Here is a 17,323-nt window from a genome sequence, read left to right as displayed (position 1 = left end):
GAAGCTGCTGAGGGGTGCACCATGTACAGAGATCGCTCTATGACTGGTGCTCTGCAACAATTAGAGGGGCAGTAAAAGAGCCCCTCATGGGGTCCCCTACTGGCCATCGGGCAGTGCCCGAGTGTTTGTATAGTCAGTCCGCCCCTGCCTGTAATGTCCCGACACATTTCCCCTTCTTTAATCAACGTTTCTTCTCTAATTTGCAACGTGAAGGAGAAGAACGAACAATTTATAAAACATGGAAACTTTGTTCTTGATTTACTAAACTTAAATAGCCTGTGCACTTTGCAAGTGCAATTGTTCCAGAGCTTAGTACATGAAACAAAGCTTCCCTTGGTAAAGATTACCCAATCACAAGCATGACAATGAAAAAGAACAGCATTGTTTCTTGCACATGATAGGGTTATGGATGTCAGCAGTGTTTCCCCTTATTAAGCTGTGGAGCAACTGCACTTGCAAAGTGGAAAGTCTATTTATGTATAATAGATTCACCCCTCGGTTTTAATTTTGTTGCTTTAAATTTTATTATGCTTTAGATTAATTTATGAGTTCACCTAGAAACTTTCACTAATGTGTTGGAGTGCCCCTTTACATGCACTGTTTCCATCGGAGTGCCCCCTTACATGCAGTGTTCCCATCAGAGTGCCGCCTTACATGGACAGATCCCATCGGAGTGCCCCCATTACATGGACTGGTCCTATTTCAGGACACCTTTACATGCAGTGTTCCCATCAGAGTGCCTCCTTAAATGTACTCTTGCCATCTGAGTGCCCCCTTACCTGGACTCTTCCCGATGGAGTGCCCCCTTCCATGGACAGTTCCCATATGAGTGCCCCATTACATGGACTTTTCCCATCAGAGTGCCCCTTACATGCAGTGTTCCCATCGGAGTGCCCCCTTACATAGAATCTTCCCATTGGATTGCCCCCTTACATGGACTGCTCGAATTGGAATGCCTTCTTACATGGACTGCTCCAGTCGGGGTGCACCCTTAATCTGTTGTCCCCATCACATCTCCCATTAAAAACAAATGTCCATATTGGAGTGCCCCCTTACATGGACTGTTCCCATCAGAGTGCCCCCTTACATGGACTATTCGCATTGGAGTGCCCCCTTACTTGCAGTGTTCCCATCGGAGTGCCCCCTTACATGCAGTGTTTCCATTAGAGTGCCCCCTTACATGCAGTGTTTCCATTAGAGTGCCCACTTACATTCAAAGTTCCCATTGGTGTGCCCCCTTGCATGGACTGTTCCCATCAGAGAGCCCATTTACATGGATTGTTCCCATCGGAGTGCCTGCTTACATGGACTGTTAGCATCGGAGTGCCCCTTTACATGGACTGTTCTAATCGAAGTGCTCCTTTACATAGACTGTTCCCTTCGGAGTGCCCCTTTACATGGACTGTTCTCATCAGAGTGCCCCTTACACGGGCTGTTCCCATCAGAGTGCCCCTTACACGGGCTGTTCCCATCAGAGTGCCCCCTTACATAGCCTGTTCCCATCAGAGTGCCCCCTTACATAGCCTGTTCCCATCAGAGTGCCCCCTTACATGGACTGTTCCCATCAGAGTGCCCCTTTAAATACACTGTTCCCATCAGAGTGCCCACTTACATGGACTGTTCCCATCAGAGTGCCCACTTACATGGACTGTTCCCATCAAAGTGCCCCTTTACATGGACTGTTCCCATCAGAGTGCCCCTTTACATGCACTGTTCCCATCAGAGTGCCCCCTTACATGGACTGTTCCCATCAGAGTGCCCCCTTTAATACACTGTTCCCATCAGAGTGCCCCCTTACATGGACTGTTCCCCTCAGAGTGCCCCCTTACATGGACTGTGCCCATCAGAGTGCCCCTTACATGGACTGTTCCCATCGGAGTGCCCCCTTACATGGACTGTTCCCAACGGAGTGCTCCTTTACATAGACTGTTCCCATCGGAGAGCCCCCTTACATGAACTATTCCCATCAGAAAGCCCCCTTACATGGATTGTTCCCTTCAGAGTGCCCCCTTTCATAAAATCTTCCCATCAGAGTGCACCGTTACATGGACTGTTCCCATCAGAGTGCCCCTTTACATGGACTGTTCCCATCAGAGTGCCCCCTTACATGGACTGTTCCCATCAGAGTGCCCCCTTACATGGACTGTTCCCATCAGAGAGCCCCTTTAAATACACTGTTCCCATCAGAGTATCCCTTTACATGGACTGTTCCCATCAGAGTGCCCTTTTACATTTACTGTTCCCATCAGAGTGCCCCCTTACATAGACTGTTCCCATCAGAGTGCCCCCTTACATGGACTGTTTCCATCAGAGTGCCCCTTTACATAAACTGTTCCCATCAGAATGCCCACTTATATGGACTGTTCCCATCACAGTGCCCCCTTACATGGACTGTTCCCATCACAGTGCCCCCTTACATGGACTGTTCCTATCGGTGTGCTCTCTTACATGGACTGTTCCCATTGGAGTGCCCCCTTACATGGACTGTTCCCATCACAGTGGCCCCTTACATGGACTGTTCCCATCACAGTGCCCCCTTACATGCAGTGTTCAATCAGAGTGCCCCTTACACGGACTTTCCTCATCGGAGTGCCCCTTTATTTCATGTGCCCCTCCCCCACAGCCTGGCTCAGAGATGATAGTCCGCCCCTCCCCCCGCACACTTCATATCTCACAATCATTTCCGCTACATTGGCTGCCGATTGTTCCCCTCCCAGATGACAGATGGCGCTCTGTCACTCCACACACTTACCACACGTCCGTCCTCTCTGGAGTGTCGCTGCCTTCTGAGCCGAGCCCCCGCTCTGTCTAGACTCCTCCCTCCGATGACGTCAAAAAGGGGCGTGGCTAGACTTCAGCTCGGTTCCTAAGAGATCGACCCTGTACTTGGAGAAGCTTCCTGCACGGTGCTGAGCGGAGTGGAGGGGGCTGCAGAATGGAGCTCTACTCTACTCTGCTCTACTGAGGCCTCCACTCAAACTTTAGGTGAGGTCCACTCCACTTTTTTTTACATTTAACGAACTTTAATCTAACAACCAATAGACACAGCTGAACGAAGTGGATGTCATGTTTCCTGTCACATATTTCCTGTGTATATGTTCATAGAAACGAAGGGAATGGCTGCAGAATGGAGCTCCAATTTGAAGGTCACATGTTACCTGTCAAGTGGAGCTCCACTCAATACCTCTGATTGTTCGTTACATTAAAGTTCATTTTTAAAAAAAAAAAAAAGGGGGAAGTGGAGGTCATGTGTTCCCAGTCAAAATTGGAGTTCCATTCTGCAACCAAAACCCCATTGTCTGAATAGAGCCCCACCCCAGTCTAGACTCCTCCCTCCGATGAGGCAATAAGAAAGGGGCAGAGCAACTGTGAGCAGCCAGGAGGCGGAGCTGAGGAGCGCACAGGAGGAATGCTTGTGAGATGCTCTGTAGTGAATGCTTGTGAGCTACCTGCACGGCTCTATTCCCATCAGACTGCCCCCTTACATGGACTGTTCCCATCAGACTGCCCCCTTACATGGTCTGTTCCCATCAGGGTGCCCCCTTACATAGACTGTTCCCATCAGAGAGCCCCCTTACATAGACTGTTCCCATCGGAGTACCCCCTTACATAGACTGTTCCCATCGGAGTGCCCCCTTACATAGACTGTTCCCATCGGAGTGCCCCCTTACATAGACTGTTCCCATCGGAGTGCTCCCTTACATGGACTGTTCCCATCGGAGTGCCCCCTTACATGGACTGTTCCCATCGGAGTGCCCCCTTAAATAGCCTGTTCCCATCAGAGTGCCCCCTTAAATAGACTGTTCCCATCGGAGTGCTCCCTTACATAGACTGTTCCCATCGGAGTGCTCCCTTACATAAACTGTTCAAATCGGAGTGCTCCCTTACATAAACTGTTCAAATCGGAGTGCCCCCTTACATGGACTGTTCCCATCGGAGTTCCCCCTTACATGGACTGTTCCCATCAGAAAGCCCCCTTACATGGACTGTTCCCATCAGAGAGCCCCTTTAAATACACTGTTCCCATCAGAGTATCCCTTTACATGGACTGTTCCCATCGGAGTGCCCCCTTACATGGACTGTTCCCATCGGAGTGCCCCCTTAAATAGCCTGTTCCCATCAGAGTGCCCCCTTAAATAGACTGTTCCCATCGGAGTGCTCCCTTACATAGACTGTTCCCATCGGAGTGCTCCCTTACATAAACTGTTCAAATCGGAGTGCTCCCTTACATAAACTGTTCAAATCGGAGTGCCCCCTTACATGGACTGTTCCCATCGGAGTTCCCCCTTACATGGACTGTTCCCATCAGAAAGCCCCCTTACATGGACTGTTCCCATCAGAGAGCCCCTTTAAATACACTGTTCCCATCAGAGTATCCCTTTACATGGACTGTTCCCATCAGAGTGCCCTTTTACATTTACTGTTCCCATCAGAGTGCCCCCTTACATAGACTGTTCCCATCAGAGTGCCCCCTTACATGGACTGTTTCCATCAGAGTGCCCCTTTACATAAACTGTTCCCATCAGAATGCCCACTTATATGGACTGTTCCCATCACAGTGCCCCCTTACATGGACTGTTCCTATCGGTGTGCTCTCTTACATGGACTGTTCCCATTGGAGTGCCCCCTTACATGGACTGTTCCCATCACAGTGGCCCCTTACATGGACTGTTCCCATCACAGTGCCCCCTTACATGCAGTGTTCAATCAGAGTGCCCCTTACACGGACTTTCCTCATCGGAGTGCCCCTTTATTTCATGTGCCCCTCCCCCACAGCCTGGCTCAGAGATGATAGTCCGCCCCTCCCACCGCACACTTCATATCTCACAATCATTTCCGCTACATTGGCTGCCGATTGTTCCCCTCCCAGATGACAGATGGCGCTCTGTCACTCCACACACTTACCACACGTCCGTCCTCTCTGGAGTGTCGCTGCCTTCTGAGCCGAGCCCCCGCTCTGTCTAGACTCCTCCCTCCGATGACGTCAAAAAGGGGCGTGGCTAGACTTCAGCTCGGTTCCTAAGAGATCGACCCTGTACTTGGAGAAGCTGCCTGCACGGTGCTGAGCGGAGTGGAGGGGGCTGCAGAATGGAGCTCTACTCTACTCTGCTCTACTGAGGCCTCCACTCAAACTTTAGGTGAGGTCCACTCCACTTTTTTTTACATTTAACGAACTTTAATCTAACAACCAATAGACACAGCTGAACGAAGTGGATGTCATGTTTCCTGTCACATATTTCCTGTGTATATGTTCATAGAAACGAAGGGAATGGCTGCAGAATGGAGCTCCAATTTGAAGGTCACATGTTACCTGTCAAGTGGAGCTCCACTCAATACCTCTGATTGTTCGTTACATTAAAGTTCATTTTTAAAAAAAAAAAAAAAGGGGGAAGTGGAGGTCATGTGTTCCCAGTCAAAATTGGAGTTCCATTCTGCAACCAAAACCCCATTGTCTGAATAGAGCCCCACCCCAGTCTAGACTCCTCCCTCCGATGAGGCAATAAGAAAGGGGCAGAGCAACTGTGAGCAGCCAGGAGGCGGAGCTGAGGAGCGCACAGGAGGAATGCTTGTGAGATGCTCTGTAGTGAATGCTTGTGAGCTACCTGCACGGCTCTATTCCCATCAGACTGCCCCCTTACATGGACTGTTCCCATCAGACTGCCCCCTTACATGGTCTGTTCCCATCAGGGTGCCCCCTTACATAGACTGTTCCCATCAGAGAGCCCCCTTACATAGACTGTTCCCATCGGAGTGCCCCCTTACATAGACTGTTCCCATCGGAGTGCCCCCTTACATAGACTGTTCCCATCGGAGTGCCCCCTTACATAGACTGTTCCCATCGGAGTGCTCCCTTACATGGACTGTTCCCATCGGAGTGCCCCCTTACATGGACTGTTCCCATTGGAGTGCCCCCTTAAATAGCCTGTTCCCATCAGAGTGCCCCCTTAAATAGACTGTTCCCATCGGAGTGCTCCCTTACATAGACTGTTCCCATCGGAGTGCTCCCTTACATAAACTGTTCAAATCGGAGTGCTCCCTTACATAAACTGTTCAAATCGGAGTGCCCCCTTACATGGACTGTTCCCATCGGAGTTCCCCCTTACATGGACTGTTCCCATCAGAAAGCCCCCTTACATGGACTGTTGCCATCAGTGTGCCCCCTTACTTGGACTGTTCCCATCACAGTGCCCCCTTTACATGGACTGTTCCCATCACAGTGCCCCCTTACAAAAACTGTTCCCATCACAGTGCCCCCTTACAAGGACTGTTCCCATCACAGTGCCCCTTCACATGGACTGTTCGCATCAGAGTGCCCCCTTACATGGACTGTTCCCATCAGAGTGCCCCTTTACATGGACTGTTCCCATCAGAGTGCCCCTTTACATGGACTGTTCCCATCAGAGTGCCCCTTTACATGGACTGTTCCCATCAGAGTGCCCCTTTACATGGACTGTTCCTATCAGAGTGCCCCTTTACATGGACTGTTCCCATCAGAGTGCCCCTTTACATGGACTGTTCCCATCAGAGTGCCCCTTTACATGGACTGTTCCCATCACAGTGCCCCCTTACATGGAATGTTCCCATCAGAGTGCTCCTTTACATAGACTGTTGCCATCACAGTGCCCCCTTACATAGACTGTTCCCATCAGAGTGCCCCCTTAAATGGACTGTTTCCATCAGAGTTCCACTTTACATAAACTGTTCCCTTCAAAGTGCCCCCTTACATGGACTGTTCCCATCAGAGTGCCCCCTTACATAGACTGTTCCCATCGGAGTGCTCCCTTACATAGACTGTTCCCATCAAAGTGCCCCCTTACATGGACTGTTCCCATCAGAGTGCCCCCTTACATGGACTGTTTCCATCAGAGTTCCCCTTTACATAAACTGTTTCCATCAGAGTGCCCCCTTACATGGACTGTTGCCATCAGTGTGCCCCCTTACTTGGACTGTTGCCATCAGAGTGCCCCCTTACATGGACTGTTGCCATCAGAGTGCCCCCTTACATAGACTGTTGCCATCAGAGTGCCCCCTTACATGAACGGTTGCCATCAGAGTGCCCCCTTACATGGACTGTTGCCATCAGAGTGCCCCCTTACATGGACTGTTGCCATCAGAGTGCCCCCTTACATGGACTGTTGCCATCAGAGTGCCCCCTTACATGGACTGTTGCCATCAGAGTGCCCCCTTACATGGACTGTTGCCATCAGAGTGCCCCCTTACATGGACTGTTGCCATCAGAGTGCCCCCTTACATGGACTGTTGCCATCAGAGTGCCCCCTTACATGGACTGTTGCCATCAGAGTGCCCCCTTACATGGACTGTTGCCATCAGAGTGCCCCCTTACATGGGCTGTTGCCATCAGAGTGCCCCCTTACATGGGCTGTTGCCATCAGAGTGCCCCCTTACATGGGCTGTTGCCATCAGAGTGCCCCCTTACATGGGCTGTTGCCATCAGAGTGCCCCCTTACATGGGCTGTTGCCATCAGAGTGCCCCCTTACATGGGCTGTTGCCATCAGAGTGCCCCCTTACATGGACTGTTGCCATCAGAGTGCCCCCTTACATGGACTGTTGCCATCAGAGTGCCCCCTTACATGGACTGTTGCCATCAGAGTGCCCCCTTACATGGACTGTTGCCATCAGAGTGCCCCCTTACATGGACTGTTGCCATCAGAGTGCCCCCTTACATGGACTGTTGCCATCAGAGTGCCCCCTTACATGGACTGTTGCCATCAGAGTGCCCCCTTACATGGACTGTTGCCATCAGAGTGCCCCCTTACATGGACTGTTGCCATCAGAGTGCCCCCTTACATGGACTGTTGCCATCAGAGTGCCCCCTTACATGGACTGTTGCCATCAGAGTGCCCCCTTACATGGACTGTTGCCATCAGAGTGCCCCCTTACATGGACTGTTGCCATCAGAGTGCCCCCTTACATGGACTGTTGCCATCAGAGTGCCCCCTTACATGGACTGTTGCCATCAGAGTGCCCCCTTACATGGACTGTTGCCATCGGAGTGCCCCCTTACATGGACTGTTGCCATCGGAGTGCCCCCTTACATGGACTGTTGCCATCGGAGTGCCCCCTTACATGGACTGTTGCCATCGGAGTGCCCCCTTACATGGACTGTTGCCATCGGAGTGCCCCCTTACATGGACTGTTGCCATCGGAGTGCCCCCTTACATGGACTGTTGCCATCGGAGTGCTCCCTTACATGGACTGTTCCCATGGGAGTGCCCCCTTACATGGACTGTTCCCATCGGAGTGCCCCCTTAAATAGCCTGTTCCCATCGGAGTGCCCCCTTACATATACTGTTCCCATCGGAGTGCTCCCTTACATAGACTGTTCCCATCGGAGTGCTCCCTTACATAAACTGTTCAAATCGGAGTGCTCCCTTACATAAACTGTTCAAATCGGAGTGCCCCCTTACATGGACTGTTCCCATCGGAGTGCCCCCTTACATGGACTGTTCCCATCGGAGTGCCACCTTACATGGACTGTTCCCATCAGAAAGCCCCCTTACATGGACTGTTGCCATCAGTGTGCCCCCTTACTTGGACTGTTCCCATCACAGTGCCCCCTTTACATGGACTGTTCCCATCACAGTGCCCCCTTACAAGGACTGTTCCCATCACAGTGCCCCTTCACATGGACTGTTCGCATCAGAGTGCCCCCTTACATAGACTGTTCCCATCAGAGTGCCCCCTTACATAAAATGTTCCCATCAGAGTTCCCCCTTACATGGACTGTTCCCATCAGAGTGCCCCTTTACATGGACTGTTCCTATCAGAGTGCCCCTTTACATGGACTGTTCCTATCAGAGTGCCCCTTTACATGGACTGTTCCTATCAGAGTGCCCCTTTACATGGACTGTTCCCATCAGAGTGCCCCTTTACATGGACTGTTCCCATCAGAGTGCCCCCTTACATTTACTGTTCCCACCAGAGTGCCCCCTTACATTTACTGTTCCCACCAGAGTGCCCCCTTACATTTACTGTTCCCACCAGAGTGCCCCCTTACATTTACTGTTCCCACCAGAGTGCCCCCTTACATTTACTGTTCCCACCAGAGTGCCCCCTTACATTTACTGTTCCCACCAGAGTGGCCCCTTACATGGACTGTTCCCATCAGTGCGCCCCTTTACATGGACTGTTCCCATCAGAGATCCCCCTTACATGGACTGTTTCCATCAGAGTTCCCCTTTACATAAACTGTTCCCACCAGAGTGCTCCCTTACAAGGACTGTTCCCATCAGAGTGCCCCGTTACATGGACTGTTCCCATCAGAGTGCCCCCTTACATGGACTGTTCCCATCACAGTGCCCCTTCACATGGACTGTTCCCATCAGAGTGCCCCCTTACATTTACTGTTCCCACCAGAGTGGCCCCTTACATGGACTGTTCCCATCAGAGTTCCCCTTTACATAAACTGTTCCCATCAGAATGCCCCCTTACATGGACGGTTCCCATCAGAGTGCCCCCTTACATGGACTGTTCCCATCAGAGTGCCCCCTTACATGGACTGTTCCCATCAGAGTGCCCCCTTACATGGACTGTTCCCATCAGAGTGCCCCCTTACATGGACTGTTCCCATCAGAGTGCCCCCTTACATGGACTGTTCCCATCAGAGTGCCCCCTTACATGGACTGTTCCCATCAGAGTGCCCCCTTACATGGACTGTTCCCATCAGAGTGCCCCCTTACATGGACTGTTCCCATCAGAGTGCCCCCTTACATGGACTGTTCCCATCAGAGTGCCCCCTTACATGGACTGTTCCCATCAGAGTGCCCCCTTACATAAACTGTTCCCATCAGAGTGCCCCCTTACATGGACTGTTCCCATCAGAGTGCCCCCTTACATGGACTGTTTCCATCAGAGTTCCCCTTTACATAAACTGTTCCCATCAGAGTGCCCCCTTACATGGACTGTTCCCATCAGAGTGCCCACTTACATTTACTGTTCCCACCAGAGTGGCCCCTTACATAGACTGTTTCCATCAGAGTTCCCCTTTACATAAACTGTTCCCATCAGAGTGCCCCCTTACATGGACTGTTGCCATCAGAGTGCCCCCTTACATGGACTGTTGCCATCAGAGTGCCCCCTTACATGGACTGTTGCCATCAGAGTGCCCCCTTACATGGACTGTTCCCATCAGAGATCCCCCTTACATGGACTGTTTCCATCAGAGTTCCCCTTTACATAAACTGTTCCCACCAGAGTGCCCCCTTACAAGGACTGTTCCCATCAGAGTGCCCCGTTACATGGACTGTTCCCATCAGAGTGCCCCCTTACATGGACTGTTCCCATCACAGTGCCCCTTCACATGGACTGTTCCCATCAGAGTGCCCCCTTACATTTACTGTTCCCACCAGAGTGGCCCCTTACATGGACTGTTCCCATCAGAGTTCCCCTTTACATAAACTGTTCCCATCAGAATGCCCCCTTACATGGACGGTTCCCATCAGAGTGCCCCCTTACATGGACTGTTCCCATCAGAGTGCCCCCTTACATGGACTGTTCCCATCAGAGTGCCCCCTTACATGGACTGTTCCCATCAGAGTGCCCCCTTACATGGACTGTTCCCATCAGAGTGCCCCCTTACATGGACTGTTCCCATCAGAGTGCCCCCTTACATGGACTGTTCCCATCAGAGTGCCCCCTTACATGGACTGTTCCCATCAGAGTGCCCCCTTACATGGACTGTTCCCATCAGAGTGCCCCCTTACATGGACTGTTCCCATCAGAGTGCCCTCTTACATGGACTGTTCCCATCAGAGTGCCCCCTTACATGGACTGTTCCCATCAGAGTGCCCCCTTACATAAACTGTTCCCATCAGAGTGCCCCCTTACATGGACTGTTCCCATCAGAGTGCCCCCTTACATGGACTGTTTCCATCAGAGTTCCCCTTTACATAAACTGTTCCCATCAGAGTGCCCCCTTACATGGACTGTTCCCATCAGAGTGCCCACTTACATTTACTGTTCCCACCAGAGTGGCCCCTTACATAGACTGTTTCCATCAGAGTTCCCCTTTACATAAACTGTTCCCATCAGAGTGCCCCCTTACATGGACTGTTGCCATCAGAGTGCCCCCTTACATGGACTGTTGCCATCAGAGTGCCCCCTTACATGGACTGTTGCCATCAGAGTGCCCCCTTACATGGACTGTTGCCATCAGAGTGCCCCCTTACATGGACTGTTGCCATCAGAGTGCCCCCTTACATGGACTGTTGCCATCAGAGTGCCCCCTTACATGGACTGTTGCCATCAGAGTGCCCCCTTACATGGACTGTTGCCATCAGAGTGCCCCCTTACATGGACTGTTCCCATCAGAGTGCCCCTTTACATGGACTGTTCCCATCAGAGTGCCCCTTTACATGGACTGTTCGCATCGGAGTGCCCCTTTACATGGACTGTTCGCATCGGAGTGCCGCTTTACATGCACTGTTCCCATCGGAGTGCCCTCTTACATGAACTGTTCCCATCGGAGTGCCCCTTTACATGGACTGTTCCCATCGGAGTGCCCCTTTACATGGACTGTTCCCATCGGAGTGCCCCTTTACATGGACTGTTCCCATCGGAGTGCCCCTTTACATGGACTGTTCCCATCAGAGTGCCCCTTTACATGGACTGTTCCCATCAGAGTGCCCCTTACATGAACTGTTCCCATCACAGAGCCCCCTTCAATAAAATGTTCCCATCAGATTGCCCCCCTACATGTACTGTTCCCATCAGAGTTCTCCCTTACAATCATTGTTCCCTTCAGAGTACCCCCTTTCATAAAATGTTCCCATAAGAGTGCACCGTTACATGGACTGTTCCCATCAGAGTGCCCCTATACAAGGACTGTTCCCATCAGAGTGCCCCCTTATATGGACTGTTCCCATCAGAGTGCCCCTTTACATTTACTGTTCCCATCAGAGTGGCCTCTTACATGGACTGTTCCCATCAGAGTGCCCCCTTACATTTACTGTTCCCACCAGAGTGGCCCCTTACATGGACTGTTCCCATCAGTGCGCCCCTTTACATGGACTGTTCCCATCAGAGATCCCCCTTACATGGACTGTTTCCATCAGAGTTCCCCTTTACATAAACTGTTCCCATCAGAGTGCCCCCTTACATGGACGGTTCCCATCAGAGTGCCCCCTTACATGGACTGTTCCCATCAGAGTTCCCCTTTACATAAACTGTTCCCATCAGAGTGCCCCCTTACATGGACGGTTCCCATCAGGACTGTTTCCATCAGAGTTCCCCTTTACATAAACTGTTCCCATCAGAGTGCCCCCTTACATGGACTGTTCCCATCAGAGTTCCCCCTTACATGGACTGTTCCCATCAGAGTGCCCCCTTACATTTACTGTTCCCACCAGAGTGCCCCCTTACATTTACTGTTCCCACCAGAGTGCCCCCTTACATTTACTGTTCCCACCAGAGTGCCCCCTTACATTTACTGTTCCCACCAGAGTGCCCCCTTACATTTACTGTTCCCACCAGAGTGCCCCCTTACATTTACTGTTCCCACCAGAGTGGCCCCTTACATGGACTGTTCCCATCAGTGCGCCCCTTTACATGGACTGTTCCCATCAGAGATCCCCCTTACATGGACTGTTTCCATCAGAGTTCCCCTTTACATAAACTGTTCCCACCAGAGTGCCCCCTTACAAGGACTGTTCCCATCAGAGTGCCCCGTTACATGGACTGTTCCCATCAGAGTGCCCCCTTACATGGACTGTTCCCATCACAGTGCCCCTTCACATGGACTGTTCCCATCAGAGTGCCCCCTTACATTTACTGTTCCCACCAGAGTGGCCCCTTACATGGACTGTTCCCATCAGTGCGCCCCCTTACATGGACTGTTTCCATCAGAGTGCCCCCTTACATGGACTGTTTCCATTAGAGTTCCCCTTTACATAAACTGTTCCCACCAGAGTGCCCCCTTACAAGGACTGTTCCCATCAGAGTGCCCCCTTACATGGACTGTTCCCATCAGAGTGCCCCCTTACATGGACTGTTCCCATCAGAGTGCCCCCTTACATGGACTGTTCCCATCAGAGTGCCCCCTTACATGGACGGTTCCCATCAGAGTGCCCCCTTACATGGACGGTTCCCATCAGAGTGCCCCCTTACATGGACGGTTCCCATCAGAGTGCCCCCTTACATGGACTGTTCCCATCAGAGTGCCCCCTTACATGGACTGTTCCCATCAGAGTGCCCCCTTACATGGACTGTTCCCATCAGAGTGCCCCCTTACATGGACTGTTCCCATCAGAGTGCCCCCTTACATGGACTGTTCCCATCAGAGTGCCCCCTTACATGGACTGTTCCCATCAGAGTGCCCCCTTACATGGACTGTTCCCATCAGAGTGCCCCCTTACATGGACTGTTCCCATCAGAGTGCCCCCTTACATGGACTGTTCCCATCAGAGTGCCCCCTTACATGGACTGTTCCCATCAGAGTGCCCCCTTACATGGACTGTTCCCATCAGAGTGCCCCCTTACATGGACTGTTCCCATCAGAGTGCCCCCTTACATGGACTGTTCCCATCAGAGTGCCCCCTTACATGGACTGTTCCCATCAGAGTGCCCCCTTACATGGACTGTTTCCATCAGAGTTCCCCTTTACATAAACTGTTCCCATCAGAGTGCCCCCTTACATGGACGGTTCCCATCAGGACTGTTTCCATCAGAGTTCCCCTTTACATAAACTGTTCCCATCAGAGTGCCCCCTTACATGGACGGTTCCCATCAGGACTGTTTCCATCAGAGTTCCCCTTTACATAAACTGTTCCCATCAGAGTGCCCCCTTACATGGACTGTTCCCATCAGAGTTCCCCCTTACATGGACTGTTCCCATCAGAGTGCCCCCTTACATTTACTGTTCCCACCAGAGTGCCCCCTTACATTTACTGTTCCCACCAGAGTGCCCCCTTACATTTACTGTTCCCACCAGAGTGCCCCCTTACATTTACTGTTCCCACCAGAGTGCCCCCTTACATTTACTGTTCCCACCAGAGTGGCCCCTTACATGGACTGTTCCCATCAGTGCGCCCCTTTACATGGACTGTTCCCATCAGAGATCCCCCTTACATGGACTGTTTCCATCAGAGTGCCCCCTTACATGGACTGTTTCCATCAGAGTTCCCCTTTACATAAACTGTTCCCACCAGAGTGCCCCCTTACAAGGACTGTTCCCATCAGAGTGCCCCCTTACATGGACTGTTCCCATCAGAGTGCCCCCTTACATGGACTGTTCCCATCAGAGTGCCCCCTTACATGGACTGTTCCCATCAGAGTGCCCCCTTACATAGACTGTTCCCATCGGAGTGCCCCCTTACATGGACTGTTCCCATCGGAGTGCCCCCTTACATGGACTGTTCCCATCGGAGTGCCCCCTTACATGGACTGTTCCCATCGGAGTGCCCCCTTACATGGACTGTTCCCATCGGAGTGCCCCCTTACATGGACTGTTCCCATCGGAGTGCCCCCTTACATGGACTGTTCCCATCGGAGTGCCCCCTTACATGGACTGTTCCCATCGGAGTGCCCCCTTACATGGACTGTTCCCATCGGAGTGCCCCCTTACATGGACTGTTCCCATCGGAGTGCCCCCTTACATGGACTGTTCCCATCGGAGTGCCCCCTTACATGGACTGTTCCCATCGGAGTGCCCCCTTACATGGACTGTTCCCATCGGAGTGCCCCCTTACATGGACTGTTCCCATCGGAGTGCTCCCTTACATAGACTGTTCCCATCGGAGTGCTCCCTTACATAAACTGTTCAAATCGGAGTGCTCCCTTACATAAACTGTTCAAATCGGAGTGCCCCCTTACATGGACTGTTCCCATCGGAGTGCCCCCTTACATGGACTGTTCCCATCAGAAAGCCCCCTTACATGGACTGTTGCCATCAGTGTGCCCCCTTACTTGGACTGTTCCCATCACAGTGCCCCCTTTACATGGACTGTTCCCATCACAGTGCCCCCTTACAAAAACTGTTCCCATCACAGTGCCCCTTCACATGGACTGTTCCCATCAGAGTGCCCCTTTACATGGACTGTTCCTATCAGAGTGCCCCTTTACATGGACTGTTCCGATCAGAGTGCCCCTTTACATGGACTGTTCCGATCAGAGTGCCCCTTTACATGGACTGTTCGCATCAGAGTGCCCCCTTCCATGGACTGTTCCCATCAGAGTGCCCCCTTCCATGGACTGTTCCCATCAGAGTGCCCCCTTCCATGGACTGTTCCCATCAGAGTGCCCCCTTACATGGACTGTTCCCATCAGAGTGCCCCCTTACAAGGACTGTTCCCAGCAGAGTGCCCCCTTACATGGACTGTTCCCATCAAAGTGCCCCCCTACATGTACTGTTCCCATCAGAGTTCTCCCTTACAATCATTGTTCCCTTCAGAGTACCCCCTTTCATAAAATGTTCCCATAAGAGTGCACCGTTACATGGACTGTTCCCATCAGAGTGCCCCTATACAAGGACTGTTCCCATCAGAGTGCCCCCTTATATGGACTGTTCCCATCAGAGTGCCCCTTTACATTTACTGTTCCCATTAGAGTGGCCCCTTACATGGACTGTTCCCATCAGAATGGCCCCTTACATGGACTGTTCCCATCAGAGTGCCCCCTTACATTTACTGTTCCCACCAGAGTGGCCCATTACATGGACTGTTCCCATCAGTGCACCCCTTTACATGGACTGTTCCCATCAGAGATCCCCCTTACATGGACTGTTCTCATCACAGTGCCCCTTTACACTAACTGTTCACATCAGAGTGCCCCCTTACATAGACTGTTCCCATCAGAGTGCCCCCTTACATGGACTGTTCCCATCAGAGTGCCTCTTTACATGGACTGTTCCCATCAGAGTGCCCCTTTACATGGACTGTTCCCATCACAGTGCCCCCTTACATGGACTGTTTCCATCAGAGTTCCCCCTTTCATGTACTGTTGCAAAGCAGAGTGCCCCCTTACATGGACTGTTCCCATCAGAGTGCCCCCTTACATGGACTGTTCCCATCAGAGTGCCCCCTTACATGGACTGTTCCCATCAGAGTGCCCCCTTACATGGACTGTTCCCATCAGAGTGCCCCCTTACATGGACTGTTCCCATCAGAGTGCCCCCTTACATGGACTGTTCCCATCAGAGTTCCCCCTTACATGGACTGTTCCCATCAGAGTTCCCCTTTACATAAACTGTTCCCATCAGAGTTCCCCCTTACATGGACTGTTCCCAGCAGAGTGCCCCCTTACATGGACTGTTCCCATCACAGTGCCCCCTTACATGGACTGTTCCCATCAGAGTGGCCCTTTACATGGACTGTTCCCATCAGAGTGGCCCTTTACATGGACTGTTCCCATCAGAGTGGCCCTTTACATGGACTGTTCCCATCAGAGTGCCCCTTTACATGGACTGTTCCCATCAGAGTGCCCCTTTACATGGACTGTTCCCACCAGAGTGCCCCTTTACATGGACTGTTCCCATCAGAGTGCCCCTTTACATGGACTGTTCCCATCACAGTGCCCCTTTACATGGACTGTTCCCATCACAGTGCCCCTTTACATGGACTGTTCCCATCACAGTGCCCCCTTACATGGACTGTTTCCATCAGAGTTCCCCCTTACATGGACTGTTGCCAGCAGAGTTCCCCCTTACATGGACTGTTCCCATCAGAGTGCCCCCTTACATGGACTGTTCCCATCAGAGTGCCCCCTTACAAGGACTGTTCCCATCAGAGTGCCCCCTTACATGGACTGTTCCCATCAGAGTGCCCCCTTACATGGACTGTTCCCATCAGAGTGCCCCCTTACATGGACTGTTCCCATCAGAGTGCCCCTTTACATGGACTGTTCCCATCAGAGTGCCCCTTTACATGGACTGTTCCCATCAGAGTGCCCCTTTACATGGACTGTTCCCATCAGAGTGCCCCTTTACATGGACTGTTCCCATCAGAGTGCCCCTTTCAATGGACTGTTCCCATCAGAGTGCCCCTTTACATGGACTGTTCCCATCAGAGTGCCCCTTTACATGGACTGTTCCCATCAGAGTGCCCCTTTACATGGACTGTTCCCATCAGAGTGCCCCTTTACATGGACTGTTCCCATCAGAGTGCCCCTTTACATGGACTGTTCCCATCAGAGTGCCCCTTTACATGGACTGTTCCCATCAGAGTGCCCCTTTACATGGACTGTTCCCATCAGAGTGCCCCTTTACATGGACTGTTCCCATCAGAGTGCCCCTTTACATGGACTGTTCCCATCAGAGTGCCCCTTTACATGGACTGTTCCCATCAGAGTGCCCCTTTACATGGACTGTTC

General features: G+C 51.8%; 1 protein-coding gene and 1 long non-coding RNA gene across 7 annotated transcripts in view; one reads left to right on the top strand and one right to left on the bottom strand.

Moving 5' to 3' along the window:
• The window catches only part of LOC149463253 (endogenous murine leukemia virus Env polyprotein from Emv-2 locus-like), a 61,439-nt gene that overhangs the window by 11,032 nt on the left and 33,084 nt on the right, over positions 1 to 17,323 (bottom strand). For 2 of the 6 annotated variants that reach the window (XM_089675429.1, XM_089675428.1), the window contains exon 1: positions 2,753 to 3,980. The exons of the other annotated variants lie outside the window; for them this stretch is intronic. The gene's annotated coding sequence lies outside the window, so the exon portion shown is untranslated. Of the gene's footprint in view, positions 1 to 2,752; positions 3,981 to 17,323 lie in introns of those variants that run through there. 6 annotated transcript variants of the gene reach the window in all.
• Positions 4,991 to 17,323, top strand: part of LOC149463252 (uncharacterized) — a 62,614-nt gene continuing 50,281 nt past the window's right edge. Inside the window, exon 1 of the long non-coding RNA XR_016312456.1 lies at positions 4,991 to 5,138. This is a non-coding gene — a long non-coding RNA (uncharacterized LOC149463252). The remainder of the gene's footprint in view (positions 5,139 to 17,323) is intronic.

The sequence above is a fragment of the Staurois parvus genome, unplaced genomic scaffold (assembly GCF_062004578.1).
Source record: "Staurois parvus isolate SC_StPar_1 unplaced genomic scaffold, SC_StPar_1.0 ptg000155l, whole genome shotgun sequence".
Lineage (NCBI taxonomy): Eukaryota > Metazoa > Chordata > Amphibia > Anura > Ranidae > Staurois > Staurois parvus.
Note: the sequence above shows the minus strand (reverse complement) of the source record. Positions and strands in the feature narration are given on the sequence as shown.